Source organism: Equus caballus, chromosome 30 (assembly GCF_041296265.1).
Source record: "Equus caballus isolate H_3958 breed thoroughbred chromosome 30, TB-T2T, whole genome shotgun sequence".
Classification (NCBI taxonomy): domain Eukaryota; kingdom Metazoa; phylum Chordata; class Mammalia; order Perissodactyla; family Equidae; genus Equus; species Equus caballus.
The window spans coordinates 32,785,561-32,808,163 of NC_091713.1; the positions used below are offsets into that span (position 1 = coordinate 32,785,561).

At 34.6% G+C, this 22,603-nt stretch overlaps 1 protein-coding gene and 1 pseudogene across 13 annotated transcripts in view; one reads left to right on the plus strand and one right to left on the minus strand.

Annotated features, from left to right (window-relative positions):
• The window catches only part of KCNT2 (potassium sodium-activated channel subfamily T member 2), a 350,894-nt gene that overhangs the window by 286,425 nt on the left and 41,866 nt on the right, over nucleotides 1-22,603 (minus strand). The gene's annotated exons all lie outside the window — the stretch shown is intronic.
• Nucleotides 10,494-10,571, plus strand: LOC111771367 (U6 spliceosomal RNA; annotated as a pseudogene).

Below are 22,603 nucleotides of genomic sequence, written 5' to 3' on the forward strand. Positions count from 1 at the left end.
TGTCGATCTCTTGTTGATCATTAAAATAAATATATTTAAAATGTGCAACACAAGTTCATCGCAACTACAAATTATTCAAAGTACTCTATTTGGGATGAATATATAAGTAAAGAACAAATAATGATAGCTTTCTCCACATCAACAAAAACATTCACACACCATTTTCATTATCTCAACCCGTTGATGTTATAGCTTACTCTACAGTACCTTTTTCTTGAGTCAGATATTGATGGCTGAAGTCGTGGAAAAGGCACAAATGTGGATCCATAAGGGAGTAGCTGTGGAGACATTACGATCTTCTGCTCAGATATTTGTTCAAGAGAAGGAAATTTGTTTATGGCCACCACCTCCTTTCATCCAGTTGCATGATCAAAGGAATGGGCTCTTTCGTTTTTACCACTATTTTGGAAACATTTTATAGGATGTAAACATTTCGGCTCCAGCAGCTGATTCTAATTTCTTTAATGCTATCTTTGATTCAGCATTGCTTGACAGACTATTAAGGAAAGGTTGATGATGCAGGAAGACTGCACTGGTTAACATGATTATTTTACAGAGCATCGTCCATTCATTAATAGCAATAAGTTGTCACAAGAGTCTTCTCTGCTTCTTTCTGAAAATCTTTTACTTATATTTATTTAGTTTTCAGGATGTTGGACATTCCACAGATAGAACATATCACTGGTTACAGAAAATATAACCTATAACCTTTTCTCTGGCAAAGAAAATCAGATGATAATTTTAAGAAAAGTCCATGATACTGAGTCCATGTCTACCAAACACACAAGCCTTCCAACTCAGAAAAATGTGAGTGATCATATTTCAAACAGCAATGACTTTCTATAATGAAAAATTGCATACACAATGAATATTAAATTCCAAGATGACGCTATTGTTTAACAAGTGCCCAGTGAAATGGCTGACACATCGAGAGACACAGTAAATGTGGAGACGTTTCTTATAGGCATAACAATGGCAAAATATACAAAAGATATACATGTATGAATGAATTCATAAAAATGGAGAAATATATGAAATGTACAAGTCTCATTAAAAGGGAAAGAAAATGCTAGGAAGATATGAGCAATTTATATGAGTACATAACATTTTTGGTAGCCTTACTCATGATAATCTTGTTTTGATTGTGAAAAATCAAAGCAATGTAATTGTCCAATAACAGAAAATTAGATAAATATTTTTTGGTACATCAATAGTAAGCAACAGTATGCAATCACAAATAATGATGGAACACTATTAAGTGGAAAACCAATAAATAAATAAATTTAGGCTACAAAATGCTATTGTGGTTTGATCCTGTTTAGGTAGAGCCAATTGATTGAAAAGTAGAAAACAAAATCTGAAATATTATACATCGAACTACTAGCATTGCTGGAATTATGTTTTTGTTTTTTTGAAGTTTCTGGTGATTGTTGTCAATTTGTATTTTCCACCTATCCCATAGTTCCCATGTACTACTTATGTAATAAAAATAAGACACTCCATTTGTACCAAGTAACATACTATAACAAGGTTTAAACATGATTTTACTTCCTAAAATGCTTTCCCTTCAAAATCACCTTCTGAATGTCATTTACCAAGATCCAAATAGCTGCTGGCTGGGACATTAGGTCATTGTAAATTACGTCAAGCTGGAAATCACATCAGACTCAGAGTCAGAAATGAGAAATCCTTGTCCTAACTGCTACTTACTAGTTAGTTCAGCCAATTAGCCGTCAGCCCCCTGCCAACTTCCCAGGGTTATTTGTTAGGTTCAGGCAAGAACTTTACAAGAACAAATCAAAGGCCAGCTATTTACTGTAAATAGCGATTTTATAGAACATAAGTTCTTGCCTTATCACTACCCAGGGATCAAGAGCCCTATTATCAAAAATCCTCATAACTTTTATGTTTCTGAATAGTCTACGGGGGTCATTCATTCCATCCCTTCAAGTACAACATGTTGGCTTTGCTGTTTAGAGCTTAGGACGTATTCTCTTTAACCCAACTGAGCTGGACCCATACTTTCCAACCAGCCCATCAGGGAAAAGATAGCCTCACAGTTCTCAGAGCAGAATCCCCAAGCCAACTTTCAAAAGGACAGGCTGCCATCTGAGGATTAAACTCTTGAGGGAAGCGGACAACCTTCGGAGCCATAGGACTTGCATTTAAATCGAGCTGTGAGATGGATGAACTATAGGACTTTGAATGCACCAAGGTTATTTACCTGTCCTGAGACTTACAGTTTCCTCTGGCAGTAATAATTCCTACTTCCTAACAGTCATGTGAATGTATGTGAAATATCGAATATAGAAACTGACATGTGGAAGCCTCTCAATTTGTTTTCTTTCTCATACATTTATGAACTTGGTATTCTTAAGATAACCATTATTATCACACACCAATTTGATAAAAATTTCACCCCAAAACACAGACATTTTAGTAAGGCTTCACAGTATTATCACTGAAAAATATAGATTTGTGGTAAGTTTATTGAAGTAACAAAAATAACTCGAGAGCTCCATGATTATTTCAGCAGGATATTTAGCCTTTCTGTACTAGAATCTCTCTCCATGAAGTAATGAGATGCCTTTACTTCCGCAATTTAATGTAATTAGACTAAAATGGTTGCTGGTAGAAGTGAGGAGGTGGCTGCTGAAGCCGTATTTCCTGCATTTAGAAATTATATAAAGTGGTGACTGGGAGTACCCGGGTAGGCTTATCTGTGAGTTAACTTTCTTGCTCTGATTATACAGAGCCGTCAAGATACTCAAATTTGCGACTTAGCTTCTTTTGCTCAATACTACAGGAAAGTGGGTTTTGAGTAACCAAAGTCTTCATTAGTCTTTTTCCCCTCTTAGGAAAGGGATGCCTTATCACATGTTCATATTTATTTATTTCACAGTGATTGCAAATGAGGATCAACAGAAATAATATTCTGACTTAAAACTTTAGTCCATGAACATCTTTTCAAAACATCAGAGTTTGGGCTAACAGTACATGCTGCCAGGAACAACTCATTCTGACTCTGAATAGTATCATAAACACAAGCAGTAGCCAAGCAAGAAACAGGAAAAAGTAGGTGATTTGTACAATTTCCATGTAACGTATTTGGATATCATTTGAGTTTCCAGAACTAACATCAACAAAACTCAACAGTTAAGTTCATTTTTAAACTTAACATCCTGGAACTCCTTAACATTTCCAAACTCAGACTTGGAACATGGGTCTTATTAACCAGAAAAGAAGGAAAATGTTGAGATAAACAAGAGAGAAGATACATATAATCCTTGAGACCATATGTTTCTTATTTCATCCTTGAATTTTTATCATCCCTAGCAGAATTCTATGAGCATAATATTTCTGAAATGAAATAAAAAGAAAAAAAGTAGGAAAATTGTGAATATATTGCAATCTCCAATAATTTATCAGCAGCAACATAATTTTAATGTATTTAACAAATTCTCTGAGGCTGAGCCAAAATCAGCTACTTGCACGCTATATTTGAACTTTTGCACATGTAAAGGGATGTTTATAGGATAATGTTCCATTCTATTAATATGCTTTGATGAATAAACAAGTTATTGAGCTCTTCTTATAAATCAAGGCTTTAAACCCTATTACTTATAAACCACTGCAATGAAATAAAGGGCCCAGAATGCTTACTTCTGCATGCAATCCTAGGAGCATTGTTTCCTCCCACATACATTTTGGTCATTCAAATTTTACCCCTTCTGAAGGAGAGCAGTAGCTATTCAAAAGGAAAGGAAATTCTCTAATAATCGACATACACAGAGACCTCTAATCAGGCACACTAGAATTTCATTTTTTTTCTGGGCAAACCAAGGATTATATAAATGATGTAGTGAATGGAATTAGTATTGTCAAGCTAGTGACTTAGACGATGATCAAGGATATCACAATCTAACTTAGGCTTATGCCTCTGCCTACTAATATCTTCTAAAGCACAAGGTTTTCTCTCTGATGCTGACAGAATGACTATGAGAAAAGCTACTGATGTGGTGAACTGCTCTTGCAATATTCAACATTATTGGCCTTCTCGGGACTCTATGTATAACAAGAAAATTATCCCTCAATTACAAAAAGAGATCATGGTCTTTATTTCTCTGGCGAGATGTCTTTATGTCTCATAAGAATCATTTAAAAAGAGAAATATGATGATCCAGAAAGAAATAAGTATGAATAGGAACCAATTCTACTGGTATTAATTGATAGCTATATTGATATATTGATAGCTATAATTGATAGTGCTATCAATTAATTCATTCATGCTGAATGAAAAGCATTCGGGAACTTTTCAAGTTCTTCCATCTTCTGAGATGCTTGGTTTTGCCACCAGTAAAATGAGATTGGACTAGCTTCTTCCCAGGTCAGAAATCTACAATTCTTTAAGTCAATCCATGGGGAAAGAAAAGTCTCAGCTTGGTTACAGAAGCATTTATTTATTCTTCAATAATTTTTATGTCTTCTATTGTGAGTGGCATCATCTATAAGGCCGTGAATAAAAGAAAAATAGTCTTTGCCCTCACAGAGTTTACATTATAGTCAGAAGAATCAGAAAATGAACAAACACAGAATAAATATTCAATTACAAATTGGAATAAGTGCTATGAATGAAAGTCCATGACGCTAGAAGAACGGGTAGATTGAGTAGGTGGGGAGCAGCAAAGACCTCTCCACTTGTACCATGTTGCAGGGGCCAATGGACTCTTCTTCTCATACAGAATCAGCCTAGAAAGTAATTTTGTTCATTGAAAGTTGACTTTCATTCACAATTTGCAGATAATGCATGATATCTGTCATTGACGCCCAGTATTCCTGCACTGAGTGGACAAAAGCTTGGACGGTGATGGATGGGGGGCCGGGGGGAAGAGGAGAATTTTTTACGTAAGGCATATAATACACTATTTCAGAAAAGCACAATTTGCAAAGATTGCTTCCCACAGCTGTTGACTGTCTGTATTTCAGTGATGAATGCCTTTGATAGATAACCATTTTCAATACATTTTTACTTTGAGAGAAAATCATAAATAGAGGTATTGTTCCACAGAGTAAACTGATTTCCTACTAGACCATCAGGAAGATTGTCTCTGCATTCAAAGTACACAACTGGCTAGGTACATTACTTTAAAGTTTCTCATTTGGAAACCCTGCTCCAGGCAATTAATACGTGCAAGCCACAGAATTATTATTAACATAGTATTTGTTAGACTTGGGAGACTAATTATTGGAGCTAATACAGAAATGCCTATGTCCTGAGATTATTCTCAGATGAAGAATAAGAAGGCAATGGGAAGACCAAGAAAGCTGCTGCAACTAAATTAACATTAAATAGAAAAAACATGAAAAGAAAGCTTGCATCTTAGCCTTTAAAATTTTTACAGGAAAAAAAAAAAGAGAGAAAGAGATCTTGTTTCTTTGACATTGGATTAAAAGGTAAAGCTCGAAATAAAAAAAAAGCAAACTGAAAACCTACAAAAGTAAAGTTTATGGTTTTTTATGAATGTATAATAAATAGATCTGAAAGTCCATTGCAAGAAAAAGCAGACCACTTTATAGAACTGACACGACTTCACTGATTTCTCTCTGATGAATCAACTCAATTTGGGGAATATAAAAACAGATGAACTGTCAACCTTCCCAATGTCAGAGGAAAATTCTTCGATTATAATTCCAGTAGAGACTAGCTACAACAGGACTATGTACCATTCAACATCGTACACCTCCCTTTCCTCTGTTTCTCTGATTCCATGTTATCAAAGTATAATTCTGATTATAATTTCCCTTCCCATGCATATGATTTAATGCGAACAAAATCACTACCCTGACATTATGGTTTGTTATAGTTCAGCTTGCTGAGCATGAATCAGTTGGTTTGAAATCGCACAACTCTGGGAACTGCCCTCACAAAATCAGATGCATTCTAAAATGAGTCTGAGACATTGCATCATGGTCCTCATAAAGGTAAGGACACGATGATGTATTCAACAAATGGCCACCCACTATCTCATTTTTTCTGTGATTTGGCTTTATCTTTGAAATTTCAAAGAACAAAGTTCCAATTTTTCAGTTGTGATCTATTTGTAAAACTGTTTGACCTCCTATTTAAAAGCCGTATCAGTAGCACACAAAGTGGAAAGCTAGAGAAGCCTGAAGAAGTTCATGGTAATTCCAATTAAAAGTGACAGATGAAAACCACTCTAGCTAATATTTGAGAAAATGTAGTAAAATTTATGCCAATTTGGGCTCTTTAAAAAGAGTCCAAAAAACTGTCTTTTTAATTATGCTTATTTTCTTTGTACATTTATATAACCTTGATTTTGCTGGCGTCAGGACATTAAAGGATAAGGATGTTATATAAAACACAAGTTATAGGTAATTATGTTCATAGGGAATCCTAATCTGAAGTATCTATGACTGTATATAATATCAAGCCATATTAAAATTTTTTTACTAAACTGTAAGACTCAATTTTCAATGGACCATTTGACTGTCTTACATTGACTGTTCTTAAAATTGCCTAACTTCTGCTTATTACTTTAGCACCACCCTGTTGAAAAATTAAATTAAAAACGTATTAAAAGAATTAGAGCTTGAGAAATGAAGCGTGCACTTCCATGAAATGTATCACTATTTGAAGGAAAAATAAATAAATGGCTTCAGCCTCCTCTTTGTGTTTTATTGTTACAAATTTATCTTCTGTCTAAGCAAGGGCATTTCATGCAGTGGTGTTAAATAATTCCCTGAAAACAGAAATCAGAAATGAATACAAACAAAAATTTAAAATAACGAATATATTTCACTGAAATTATCCATTATAAACTAACTCTGCTTCTTCAGTTATAAAAGGAAATAATAGTCTTCTTTTACTGATGATTGAAATAAGAATAGAAGAAAATAAGATTTTTCTTTGGGAAAACAAAGTATATAGAAGATCTGTACCAATTATTAATTCATTCAATAAATATTTGAATACCTCATAGATACTGAGCACTACATTGACTGCTGGGAATACCATGCCCTCACAGGGATTTCTTAAATCATTATTATGCATACATGAAATATAATTATTGGTATACCGAGCATTTTTCAATAAGCTGATCATGTTTTGACTATAGATTTCTGACTCATGCCTATAAATCTCAAAATATTAATATTTTACACTGTCAAAAATTTTAAAAATAAGTACAACCAATATTTTTAATGATACTAATGTCTCTAATTTAGGACAACATTATTCCACATTCTTGGCAGGTGTTTTCAATTTAATCATACACAGTATTTAGCTTTTACTTTAAATAGTCTTCTAAAAAAAAGGGCACCCCCCCCATTTATCTTGGTAATCATTAAGTAATGACTGCACCTCTTATCAATAGAATAAAATGCAATGGCATGATCTCAGTATTAGCTTCTGCTTGAAATTTTGGAACCAGATAGGAAATAAGTTATTTTCTCTGACATCGACAGGTCATTCAGCAAATCTTCTAATTATTAGCCTTCAAACAATCGTTAAAATTAAAGAAACTGTCCGATAGCTAAAGCCCTATGATTTAGAACCAATAATTTAATTATTTAAATACAGAATGCTCTTGGAGACTAGAGATTAACCCACAAACTGCTAAAACGATTCCAAAATGTGTATTTCCCAGGGCTAAAGAGAGACTATCTTATGGCATGGCTGATGACTGTAGCAGGCCCTAACCACACAACTGATTAACATATTTCAAGCTATCAGTACAAGCTTTAAACGCAAACTTAATATTTTACCTTTTCCTAACAAGTGATAATATTAGTTACAAAGGCAGGCTATTAGTTTTTGTTTTTACCTTAACAACCTTGTTCAAACATTTTCTGTTCAAATAATTTAATAATATTCTTAAATATTCTGAAATAATCTCTATGAAATAAATCAGTATCTTTCCAAATTCTTAAATTTGAAGAACAATAAAGTAAATTAAAATGTGTTTCCTGTGTTGAATTCTATTTTGAAGGGTAGCCAAATTTTACTATCAATCATTGCGACTGTAATTCGATGCTGCTGTTGAATAAAAGAATCACTCTGAATTGTTTTAAAGTCCAGAAAAAAGAATATGCACTTCAATATATTTTATAATGGCCATAGAAAAGCACTTCTTCTTCCTCCAACCACGTGAGAAATAATCTCCTAATATGGGTATGTCAGCAAATGTTCTGAACATCTGAGGATTAAACAGGCAATGGACCGAAATTGCAAAATTAAAAATTAAATTATATATATAACTGCAAGTCAGGGACCATATTTGAAAAAAACATTTCCTTGTATTTCAAACTCCATTTATCAATTTTCCAACTCAATTCTCCTTAAAAGGAAGCTAGATAAGGCAAAATCACTCAGGTAAAAGTTAAGCAATGAAAATAAATATGAATTCAATTTTCTTGCTTACATCTTTGAGAAAATAGCAGCATTGAACAACCAAAACTGATGACCAACAGAACTTTGAACACCTAAACATGAGCAGAGTATTGTAGTAACTGGAAGCACCATATTTATGGGGCTGAAAAATAGTTGTCCAGTTCTATAAACAGGGAGTCTGATAAACCTAAGGGAAAAACTAAAGTCCACCTCCTAGGACGCATACATCCTTGGAAATGTTGCTAATCCCCTTTTTCCTCATTAATGTATTTATAAAATAGAACTAAGAATATCTACTTCAGAGAACTGGTGACTAGATTAAGTGAGAGACAGTCCAAAAAGTGTCAAGCACCCAATTGTCACTCAATAATTGTTATGTCTTCTTCCCTAAATACTAAATTGAATTGCATATGTAAGACAAAAGACAAGTAGGATATTTAATAATCAGTATTTTAAGTACATGTAAGCAGAAAAAAATCAATTAGAAATGAAATGAATTGTGTTTCATTCACTTCGGGCGTCAGCAAACAATAGCCCATAAGCCAAATCCTGCCCATTGCCTGTTGTTTTATGACCTGTGAACCAAGAATGATTTTAATATTTTAAAATGGCTGGAAACAAATCCAAACAAGAATAATATTTTGTGACATATAAAAATTAGCACGAAAATCAAATTTCAATGTTCATCAGTAAAGTTTTATTCGAGCTCAAACGTGCTCATTCATCCACATATTGTCTATGGATGCTTTTAAATTACAACAGCAGAGCTGAGCAGTTGTAAAGAGACTTTATGGCCTCCAAGGCCTAGAATAATTGCTATCTGTTCCTTTCCAGAGGCAAAATTTGCTGGTCCCTGATCTAACAAGCGAGGTATCCTATCTTCTGCCATGACCTATTTTGTTACATTTTAGCAGGACTTTTAAGAGACTCACTTTTTGATTACAGAGGATTTATTTTAATTATCTGATAACACACTCTACACTTTAATTCATTTCCTATGAGAGGAGATGATGTCATAAAACAAAAAATAATGCTTATCGAATGGGGGTGCAGTGAAAATTGGGTAGAGGACATGGTTGGGAGAAAGACTTTTCACTACATTCTTGTATAGTTATTGATTATTAACATATGTAAATATGATACCTATTCAAATATTAAAGAAATACGGTTTTCAAGAGATGAGATGATCAAACACTTTAAGCACAATCGTTTCCCCTTTAAAATTAAAAAAAAATGCATACACTATTTAATTTACAAAAGAAAGAAATATAAAAGAACATTTATAATTTTAAAAATAATGACTCATAACATTCAAATAACTAACTCGTTTACACTGAGCTAAAATCTACCTAAAATATTCTTTTAAGAGAATATAGTTTCTAAAATGTACTTTCTATTTAATTAGAATTTCTTAATTCCTTTCTATGAATTGACCTGAATATGCATTAATCTTCCATAGACATAACCACAAAATGACATTGAGTCTTTTCAAGACAAGAAAATGGAGCAACCTGATAGCATTTGATTTATGTATAAAACTTCAGAGATCACTGATCTGAAGTAAACATTTATACATTTTATAGAACTCTGATTTCCCAAAAGACAGCATACCAGATAAAGGAGATGGAGCTATAAGTCTAGAATATCTAAAAGTGGTTGGAGGAAACTAAATCCAGGACAACTTTCTACAGTACTTCCATCTGACATCATTTTCCTTCTGACTTCCTCAACCTGCTCACCCTCCAAGAAAGGGGAGTTAGGAACAAAGTACTTACTGGAGAAAGAGTAATGAACATGTCCATGAAACTTAGAAGATGGGAGGTATTTTTAAGTGCATTATTTCATTCCCTCAACCATTCAACAAAAATTTATAGATTTATTGAATGCCTATCATTGGCAAGGCACCAGCCTGACACCAGGAAAGCAGCAATGAGCAAAAGAGACATGGTCCTCCTCTTGACAATAAACAAGAAGTTCTGTTAAAGGATGATGAATAATACTGAGGAAACACCGGTATGTGTATTATGAAACGAGAGCTAAGGAAATATATGCAGAAGGATTTAACCTGATCTGGAGCTCAGCAGCACTCACTGCACCAGCACATATACTAAAATTGGAAGGATACAGAGAATATTAGCATGGCTTCTGTGCAAGGATGACAGCATTCAGCTCTCGCCAAGAAAATAACCAAAGCACAGAGATACGAAGGCTAAGAGTCATCTACAGAAAGAGTTGGTAAAACATCAAGGAGCAGAACATGTCCAAGGCAAAATGCAAAACAGAAAGAAGTACTGTGAGATATTTTATCTTAAGTTACAAATAGATAATATAACTATTTAGCAAATTGTAAGCGAAACTAATTTTAAATATAGTTGTGGTGGTCTTGAAAGCTATTGACTTACAATTCTTCAAGGGAGTTCACTAGAGTTGAGCTTCACGCACAAGAAATTTGGTTCATGATTTAATTTGTAGCTTCCAAACAATTATATTTGATATGTAGATAATTATCCCATCTGTCTCTCGGCAATATCTTAGAGAATTAACATTTTAACATTCTGCAATTGTGAGAATTCTAAAATCAGAAGACTACAGTTTAATCTGAGTAAAATGTCGGGTGTATATCTCATGGGGTATTATCAATCAGAAGTCTCTCCTCATATAACCACAGAACTATATATTTGTCAGATTGAGTAGCAATAGAAAAATCACACTACCATCTTAATACTCTCAGAGATAAAACTGAAGTGAAGTGAAGGCAAAAATATAATGGAAAAATATAATGGAAATATAATGGAAAAGAAAATATTGGGAGATAAAAGGAGTCTACACAAAAATCAAACAATAAAAAAATTGTAAAGGATCTTTTATCTTTGAAGAATTATCCCATGTTGGAAAAACGAAAGTCTGCTCTAATTTTCTATAATTTCTGGATGGTCCTTACTGAATGCAATTTGTAACATTTCACAACTGAAAAATTAGACCCATTGCACACCTATCAAACTGGCCAAAATAATAAAGTTGTAACACCAAAATCTGCGAGGATGTGAAAAACTGGATCACTCATACATTGCTCATGGGAATGGAAACGGTGCCACCATGCTGGAAGCCTTTGGCTATTTCTTGAAAAGCTAACTGTGAAATTACCATGTAACCCAGCAATTGCACTCTTAGACGTTTGTCAGAGAAATGAAAACTTACGTTCACATAAAAACTTGCACACAAATGTTCATAGCTTATTTCTAATAGCTCAAACCTAGAAACAGCCCACATGTGCTTCAATGGGTAATCAATGAAACAAACTATGGTCTATCTATACCTTGGAATACTATTTAGCAACAAAAAGAACAAACTATTCATACAGGCAACAACTTGGATCAATCTCTAAAGCAACCTAACCATCCAAGAAAGGTGACTGTTTCAAAAAGTTATGGTATGCCTATGCAAGAGATCACACTGCCAATTTAAAAAACATGAGGGGCCAGCCTGGTGGCACAGCTGTTAAGTTCACATGCTCTGCTTCAGCAGCCTGGGGTTCACTGGTTTAGATCCCAGGTGCAGACCTAGACACTGCTTATCAAGCCATGCTGTGGCAGGTGTCCCACATATAAAATAGAGGAAGATGGGCATAGACGTTAGCTCAGGGCCAATCTTCCTCAAAAAATAAAAAATGTGAGAAACTTGATGTACTGTTGTGGAAATATCTCCAAGACTTCTTATAAAGTGAAAAAGAAATACACATAAATATATATATTTCCTCCCAAATGTATACAATGTTTCTCGAAGCATGTATGTACTGGCAACAGAGGCCCAGCTACAGTGATTGTCATTGAAAATGCAGACTAGACAGAGGCAGAGAGAGGAGAGAATTTTCACTCTACTCCTTTTATTCCTGTTTATACAAGTTTTAAAACTTTAATTTTAAAATAAATACTTTAAAAAATAAATATATACGTATTTCAGCTTCCAATAAGTCTCTTCTGAAAGGAACAGAAGCATTTTAATGTAAATAGGGTTGCAATTAGACAGGTGAAAAGAGCAACTTGGAGAGTTTTAGATTTAGAAGTTGGAAGTAAATTTGCCTAATACGTCTATAGTCTGGAAGTGAATTGCTGGATGTCAGCAACCCTCCAATGGTTTGGGCACTTTCTTTGATATGATTCCATATTCTCACTGAGCAGCCTTTTCATCGTAATTTGTTTTCAGACATAGAGTTCACTGGAGAAAGAATGCCCTGAGCAGCATTAAGGCATATTGGCAGGCTTGGCACTTTCATGTCTCATTATTCATGATCAACTTTGTTTTGTAATACAAACAGTAATGTCTCCTGTGAGACTAAGCAGCGTGATTTTCCTCAGGATGTGAGTAGCTGAGAAAAAACATTGGAATAATAACTGACTTCACAAAAATAAGAAGGTTGGGTTTAAAACGGAAGTTTATGAAATATTTTTCTGGACAAGAGAAAAAATAATCCTCATCCTTAGCAAAAGATTAAAACAGAAAATATAACAAGCCCAGTGGACTTCTCAAAAGCCTAGTAGGTTTGGAAAACACATAATTTGGTTCAAATATGTTTACACTTTCTCCAGACATGCAAAAAGCTACGAGCAGAAGTTACAATTCCCATGAATTATGAGATGTTTCCCACAGCCTTAATCCCAAAAACAGCTATTAAAAAATTGTACGAGTTTAGATTTTTACGTTCACAAGAGGTTTTGCCGAATCAAAAGAGAAAGTCTTGAAAGGCATGGGGTATATAATTACGCAATGAATATAAAACTAAAAAGAGAACAAGGGAAGAATAAAAAATCACTTTCAGCCACTTAGATCCGATCTTCACCACTATCACGAAGGAAATCACATGGGTTGAGGGAGGCAGGAAGAACATCAACAGAGATAACGAAATCGAAGCAAGGAGAGTGAGAAGTTATGACCTTGGGGAAACAGGATCTGGCTGGGGAGTCTGCTCAGTATGATGAGTGACCAAAGAGAAACCTGGAAGCAAGATTGCACGCCAGCTGGCTTTTTTCTTTTTCTTCATTTTTGTTTTTTGGGGAGGAAGACTGGCCCTGAGCCAACATCTGTTGCCTATCTTCCTCTTTTTGCTTGAGGAAGATAGTCACTGACTTAACAACTGTGCTAGTCTTCCTCTGTTTTGTATGTGGGATGCCGCCACAGCATGACTTGATGAGTGGTGTGTAGTCCCGCATCCAGGATCTGAACCCTCAAACCCCAGGCTGCCGAAGCAGAGCACGTGAACCCACCTACTACGCCACCAGGCCGGCCCCAGTTGGCTTTTTTTTTTTTTTTTACTGACTCTATTGTGATGTAATTCACATAGCATAAAATTTATGTACTTAAAGTACACAATTCAATGGTTTTTAGTACATTAACAGGGTTGTGCAACCATCATCAAACCTAATTTTAGAACATTTCCAGGCCCCAAAAGAGACTCCATTCCCACTCATCCATTAGTGGTGGTTCTATATCCCATCCACCCACCGTCCAACTCCCCTAGCCCCTGGGAACCACTAATCTACTCTGTGTTCTATAGATTCGCCTATTCTGAATATTTCATACGAATGGAATCACACCATATGCGATCTTTTGTGACTGGCTCTTTTCACTTCCATAACGTTTTCCAGGTTCATCCATGTTGTAGCTTGTACCAGTACTTAATACCTTTTATTGCTGAATAATATTCCTTTCTATGAATATATCACATTTCACATATCCCTTCATCCACTGATGGGCATATGGTTTGTTTCCTTTTGGGGGCTATTACAAATAATGCTACTATAAACATGCAGGTACAAGTTTCTGCATGAACACGTGTTCCCATTTCTCTTGTGTATATACCTAGGAGTGGAATTGCTGAGTCATATGGTAAATCGATGTTTAACCTTTTGAGAAAGTGCCAGTTTTCCATAGCAGCCGCACCCTTTTACATGACCAGCAACGCGAGGGTTCTAACTTCTCCACATCCTCACCAACACTTGTTACTATCTGTCTTTTTTATCATAACCATCTTAGTAGGTGTAAAGCAGATTGTCACTGTGGTTATGATTTGCAGTTCCCTGATAGCTAATGGTGCTGAGCATCTTTACTTGTGCTTATTGGTCATTTGTACATATTCTTTGGAGAAATGTCTATTCCAATCTTTTGCCTATTTTTTTAACTGGGTTGTCTTTTGATTATTGAGCTGTAAAAGTTGTGTAGATAGGGGGCTGTCCCAGTGGCGTAGCAGTTAAGTTCACGTGCTCCACTTTGGCGGCCCGGGGTTCACCTGTTCAGATCCCAGAAGCAGACCTGTGCATCGCTTATCAAGCCACGCTGTGGCAGGCGTTCCACCAACAAAGTAGAAGAAGATGGGCATGGATGTTAGCTCAGGGTTAATCTTCCTTAAAAAGAAAAAAAGTTGTATATATATTCTAGATACAAATGTCTAGAATATCAGATATATGACTTGCAAATACTTCCATTCTTTGGATTATCTTTTCATTTTATTGACGATGCCATTTGAAGCACAAAAAGTTTTTAATTTTGATGGAGTAAATTTATTTTTTTCTTTTGTCACTTGTCCTCTTGCTATCATACCATTTGTCTTTCTCATAGAGGAAACTACATAGCTTCCGAGAGAGGGAGTCTAATGAGCTACTTGTCATTGTTGGGACATATGGTCCTTCTAGTGATAACAGCCAACAATTTGACATTTCTATTATCAACAGATGGACACCTTCGCATAGCTCTGAGTGTTTTCCCAGTCACCTTGCTTGTACTCTGTGGCCACAGCTCAGAACACTCATTAGTCTCTGAAACAGAAGATTGATGCTAATTTCCAAGGAGCAGTGACAGTATAGAAGGAAACACCTAAGCATCAGAGTCTAGGTGGTGATGAAATCGCCCACTTGTCACAAAACCTGTGACTACAGTGTTGAAATAAAGAAAAACACAGAAATCTGAACACACGGATAAATGGAGTTACTAAAAATGAGAACAAGTAAAATAAGAAAGCAAATAGACTAATTAATTAAAATTAAAAACATTATCAGAGAAAACTGTACTGAAATAAAGAAAATGCAAATCTGCAGCAACTTATGGCAGACTATGCACCAGAAAAAGTTGATAGCAAAACTAAGACATATTCTGGTAAAGTTACTAAACTTCACAGAAAAAGAGTTTCATAGATATCCAGTAATGTACAAGAAGAGGGGAATAGGTGAATTAGAGTGCTAGGAGATTTTTTCAAGAAAATAATATCCAAAACACAGCAATACTGCAGTATTAAGCAACAAAGAAAAACAATTATTTATCCACACAATTTGGCCTTACACTTAAAGGACAAGATACCTTCTCAAGGATGCAAGGAGTTAAAGAAAACAATACTCATCACACTTTCTTGGGGAGAGAAAAAAAGAGAATAAAACTATTTAATGAAATCTTTGCATTTAAGAGATGAATCAGAATAAAAATTCAGAATGAGAGATGCTATAAGGACTATTGATGAGATAATCATACCCCTAAATAAATAAGCCCTAAATAAAACCCCTAAAGAAATAAGCTTAAATAACTATTGAAATTATGATTGTAGGTTGGAATGTGAATATTAGAAACCTTGCCATTGCAAAAAAAAATTGTTTTGAAGAAACAAAATTGGGAGGTAGATGTGTGAGGCAGTGTGCTGACATTTATTTCTTCATCCTCCATTGGACAGATAACAGATGTCGAAATTTGAAACACATCCATCTCACAATGTTTTTCCATTTTAGAAGACGCTTTTAAAATTGAATATCTTTTCTTGTAAAGATATATTTGCTTTAAGTTCATCAATACCTTCAATTTCATTTAAATGTCTTTGTTTTTAGCAATTCTTAATAATTCTGAATTCAAAAACATTATCTTAATATCTTTCATTTTAAAATGTTTTATATATGACATGATTCCATTTCAGTAAAATTCTCTCTCTCTTATCCTTTCCCCATCGATCCAACCATCTTCCTATCTATATCTATATCAGTATCTGTAGATAGAGACATCTGAAATTATCACGTTAATAACGCTATTTCTGAGGAGTTGAGTGAATTTCCTTATTTGTATTTCTCTGTATTATCTTTATTCTTAAACAGATGTGAATAATTTGTACAAAAACAATAGAGCTATCCTTTACAACATTGTTATTAAAAAGTCATCACTTCCTAAGGGAACAGGTTAGAAGTAGATGCCAGTGTGATAGAGCCCAAGAAAAAAAGTATTTCAAGGCAGTGCTTCTCAAATTTCAAAACAAATACAGATCAGCTAGGAATCTTCTAAAACTCAGGTTCTAATTCCATCAGTCTAGACTGAGTCCAGAGGGTCTGCATTTCTAGTAAGCGCCTGGGGCCATACATTGAGTAATAGGTTTTAAGGAATTTCATGGAGTTGCTCATTTAAGCAAAACATTTAAAAACCAAGAAAATGAGGATATCATGGCAATTAGAGAAAAAGACAGCAACTAATAAATAAAAATCGTAAAAACTGACTCTGCATTGCACTTCTGTATGAGCCATCTGTGGAAGACCTGTTTCTACAGTTCTTTGAAACATTCCTTTAGATTTTATGTGCTGATAAAGCGAAATTTCTCTATTTGTTATTCAATGAAATTTATAATTTTGGAAGTTCATTTTCTTCCATTTTTGCCTACTGCAATTCCAGCTTTTTACACATGAACACCAAGTATTCCAAAGTGATCTAACTACTATGTGGGAACTTTCACAAGAGGAAAGTAACAGAATTATTCTGCTGATAATAGGCCCCTACACCAGAGAATGAGAACAATCTATGGAGTAAAACTTATAAAAATTATGTACAATTTTATTATGTGATTTGAAGCACCACACCATAAACCTCAAATATTTCACCTCTGGTCTACTTATAATTTGAATTAATCCTCCTAATCTCTGGTAATATACAAAAATCCTAAAGCAATTATTTCTCAACTAACATCAGAATCTGTTGGAGAGTTTGTTAAAAATGGACATTAAATGGCTCAGGGGGCCAGGCTCCAAATGTGGATTTTCAATAAGTAACAGACACCAAAATTGGAAAACCATGTTAAGTCTGTTATGCAGATACATTTACATATTTATTTATTTATTGCTAGCTGAAAGCAAAGTTTAATTGAATAGAACCTGGATATTTTGATAGAGGTTAAACTAAACAGCAATTTATAGAACACATGACAAACCTTTGCAAGTAGAGTGCAGTAGGAAATTTCGTGGGCCTGGAAGCCTGGGTGTCATAAGCAGAAAGAGGATGAGCAAGAAGAAGGAAGACAGAATGGAATGAAATGGAGGTGAGAAGACAGACCTCCTGTGTTTTACAAATGTTCTAAGACTGGCCTATTCCTTGCTCTGGTCAGATGAACTAGAGCTAGAAATGGCCTTCTGGTTCAGTCCTGTGGGTTTATTCAGGAACAGAGTGAGAACCAGCAAAGTTAAATGGTTGTGCTCATCTAGCATCATAAAGTAGATGAAACCCAAGTCTCTCACTGTGTTTGAGATATACCTTTGAGATGTTCTACTTGATTTCTCAGAAACCTGCTTTCTCAACAGACAATGGAAGAAAATTTATAACTATATCCTCTAAAATCACTTATTATGTGTTGTGGATATTCTCCATATGTTCAAAATCTTTCTTAGGAGTATAGAAATATATATATAAATATATATATATATATATACATATCATATATACGTTATTCCTAATCTGGTTCCAAAAATAACAACCCAAAAGGTAACAAAAAATGGTGATAAGTATAATAATAATATTCTTGCTGCCATTGTATGAATTTCAGTATCCCTACCTGTTTCTTAATTCTTTCCCTCGAAAACTGTTAACTTTGTAACTTTAAGAACTAAGCAGAATAATCATAAAACCAATTATGAAATATACCCCAATCATACTTTTCTTCCTATAAACCCCATTTCAGGATGATTTTACACCAATTTACTGAAGTTCTAATACATTTTAGCCTATCACTGGATAGTCAAAAAAAATTTTTTTGATACCTTACATTTTTTGAGTGTTCAATAGAAATCAACAGCTTGTCTCAAGTTCAGTCCCACACCCATATGCTTATTATCAGCTTCAAGGGAAAAAAGCATTGCTCAAATAGACTAAATCTCGAAATGTATGCACTTTCTCAGCAGGAGTGAGAGAAAAAAACTTAAACCCAAAGATCCTGGCAAAATCATTTGAAAAATCAAACATTTGGATTGTCTCGATTCCTCTTAAGTGTTTTGCTTCAAGTAGCATGTGTAAGAAAAAACACAGAATGAAGACTGGTTATTTTAAACATGGCACATTTTGTGATCACTCTGTCAGAAAAATGTGGATTTTTATATTACATATAAATAATTTCTGTTAGATATACTATAATAAAAGATCACCAAAATTGAGAAAATACCTTTAGCCTTGTATCCTTTCCATGTTATCTCCTGTGTTCACACATATGACACTGTTTAGGATTTTAAATGTAGGATACATTTATATTTTATCCATTTCCACAGGCTTAAAAATAACCCCAAGATCACTTGGACAGGTTCTAAAATGAACCAGCCAGCAGAAACCAGGAAACTGAGCGTGCTCTGCTCCTCACTTCTAGCCCCTTTCTACTTAGTTATCACGGGAACCTCTGGGTCCTTCAAGTAGATGCTTCTATTCTCTGAATCAAAGGCTGTGGGGACAGGAAAAGGAAAAAAAAGTATGCTGGGAAGGAGCAGGATTGCTGAGAGTAAATTCAGGTAGACCCACGGAAAATATGAACGCGACATGGGAAGATTATGTTCCTAATATTTTTTTCCTAAATGCAAGAAACTCTTCACATTCATATATTCATAATTCATGATTTCAGATATTTGCAGAAGTTACTCCAGACCACACTCTCTGAGTTCACAGTGCGTGTTTTTACAGCATTGCCCCTTGGGGAGTCATTGAAGAAAGCCATTAAACTCAGCATGGCCTCCAGGAGAAGGATAGTTCAGAAGCTACCTGTCTTGCCTCTTTGATACCTGACTCCTTCCACATTGAAGGGGATTAACTCAGGCTCAAATACCCTCTGAGATCATTAAGTCTATTTTAAATTCATAACTTCTGTTGAATTATTTTCATCAGATTGTAACACAAAAGCATTGAGCAATAACAGCTGTTTTGGTTTTGGTTTTGGTTTGAGGAACACAACATAAACTGAATATTTAGAATTGTTTGTATGAAGAGTAGAGCTAGAAGAAATAGTCGAGCCAGTATGTGGAAGGTAGACACGGGGCTTTTGAGAGTGTTGACAATGGGAGAACTATTTTAAAAAGGGGAGGGATTCTGCAGCGAAGAGAAAGGATTACAAAAATACACTTTGACTATCTTTCTATTTCATTTAGATTGTGGTGACTGCAGTTTTTGTATGCTAAGGACATGTAAAGTAAGCTCCTACAAAATTTAAATGTGAATGTTCCTTAGAAGCTACTTTCTTCTATTCCCTAGAGAGACACCTTCTAAATTATCCATGAAACACGAACATCCAGCCCTTGTGTTAGTAATAGGAAACCCACTTCACTGGGATGAAGTCCACTCCTAAATATAGGGACAATTCTTCTACGTGTTTTCCTGCAGTTTCTTTGTATCTTAGTGTTGCTGTGAATCCTGACCAAAAATGTTTCCTTTCCCAATTACATTCATTTAAAGAACACCCACTGTGGGCTACATTTAGTGCTAGGTAAAAAGGCTAACTTAAATAAGCATGGTGCTCACTTTCCTGAAGAGCTTAAATATCTCCAGGCATTTGAACACAGTTCTCTTACTCACTTTCCGCCCTTACATTTTAACGAGAAACATTCACTCTTCTACATTCCCTGGTTAGTTTTTTTTTTTTAAATTGAGGTCATAATGGTTTACAATATCATATAAATTTCAGGTATACATCAATATCCTTCGACTTCTGTATAGACTGCCTCACGTTCACAACCAAAAGTTGCCATCCATCACCATACAAGTACCCTTTCATTCTTTTTGCCCTCTCCCTTCCTCCTTCCCCTCTGGTAATCACCAATCTGGTCTATGTGTTTGTTTGTTTGTTTATCTTGCACGTATGAGTGAAGTCATACAGTAATTGTCTTGCTCTGTCTAATTTATTTTGCTTAGCATAATACTCACAAGGTCCATCTGTGTCGATTTCAAAACATACTACAAAGTGATAGTAATCAAGACAGCATGGTACTGGCAGAAAAATAGACACACAGATCAACAGAACAGAATTGAGAGCCCAGAAATAAACCCACACATCTACGGACAGCTAATTTTTGACAAAGGAACCAAGAACACACAACAGAGAAAGGAAAGTCTCTTCGATAAATGGTGTTGGGAAAACTGGACAGCCATTTACAAAAGAATGAAAGAAGACCATTACCTTATGCTATACACAAAAATTAACTCAAGATGGTATTCTTTTTGAATCGCTTTGCCTATAACTAACCACATGTGAAGCTAATTTTGAAGAGTTCAGAATGTAATAGGAATCTATGCACTATATTAAATGTAATGTGATTTTGTGATATGTCCAAAATATTTATAAATATAATGAACTTCAAACTCTTGTCAATTCTGTTCTTCCTATCTTTGCCTATCAAGTCATTAGAGCAGTTTTCTCCCCAATTCCAAACCTCTCTTTAACCCAGATAAGTAGAAAAAGAAGAAAGAACAAGATAAATATTTTTATGCCAATAGGAAACAAAGACCAGACTCTAATTCTAAAATGATACCCCCCAACTGTCTTGATAGCTGCGCCCCTCCCTACATTATGTTTGTTTTTAAAAAGCGGAATTGATTGATTGTTTTATCATTAAAATCATGAGTTTGTTTCATTTTCTAGGTGTCTCCGTGATAGTTCCCAAAGGGCTAAACTATCAGTATTTTAGAAAGACAAATAAAGATGACACAAAATTTCATTTTTTTCAGAATTCTAATAGCATTTGAATTTGTATGATAATTTTGAGTAAGAATTAACCAAAAATGTAGCAAGTATCATCCTATACCATTTCTTGAGGACTACAATGATCCCAGTGAACATTCCCACTGAACTGTATTATCTGTAGCAGGCAGGTTGGTATTAATTAATAACCAAGATGGAATTTGTCATGGGCCCTGTGGATATTCCTCTCTTACAAAGCTTATGACTCAACACGATCTGTGTGTAGGAAAAACATGGTGGGCTGATATGAGAAATGACAATCTGGCCCAGCATGCACAGAGAATTTATTAATTAACAGTAAAGTAATCTCATTTTACTTACCACAGCCCCCTCTAATCTTATCAAAGTGATAAGAAGTATGCAAAAAGAAAAAAAAGGAAATTATGAGATTACTAAAATGGGGAAGGAAAAAAAACTTTGATATTTTTGAAGTCTCATTTGTGAACAATGTCAGGTGATTTACTTGATCAAGTAGGATAATAAATTAGTTTTCCAGTTATCTATATACTTTTAAATGAAAATATTTACTATTTCGAGGTGTAGCGTTTGTCCCCAAGAAAATCGAGCTTCCTAATCAAAGAATTCCTTTCAGAATTATTAAGAAAAAGCAATGAGATCTAATTATTTTTATGTGGCAAAATGGGAGAGGTTGCACATCCTGAGAGGGAATGCTCTGGTAATATTTGATCTCACCGTTGTCACCAAAATGTTACAAATTAGTATCCTAGCAATGCGGGTGATGTCTAATATTTTCCAAAAAGCACGCTTTAACTTCAAGCTGATATTATAATAGAATGAGTGACTGATTTTATTTCTAATTAGAAAATAACAGGAAACCAATGAACTTTCTTCAGGAGCAGCAGTCCCACAACCTACTCACTGCTTAAGAAATTATATATGCAACTCTGATATAAGATATGAAAATGTGCATATAGAAATCATATGTGCCAAGTAGAATCAAATGGTTAAATCTATTAAAATCTACCTCTAGTTATCAATTAACAAAGAAGATCATAAAGTAAGGATATTATATCTGATTTATAATTTTATAATAATTTTTAAATTTGCCTTAACTTGTATGGGTTTTTTTCTTTTTTTTTCTTCTTCTTCCTCTTTTTTCTCTGTTTTGTTTTGGCCTGTAGCTTTTGTAGGGAAATGGGAGTAATAATATTTCCACAACCAGTGAAACAGGCCAAGTA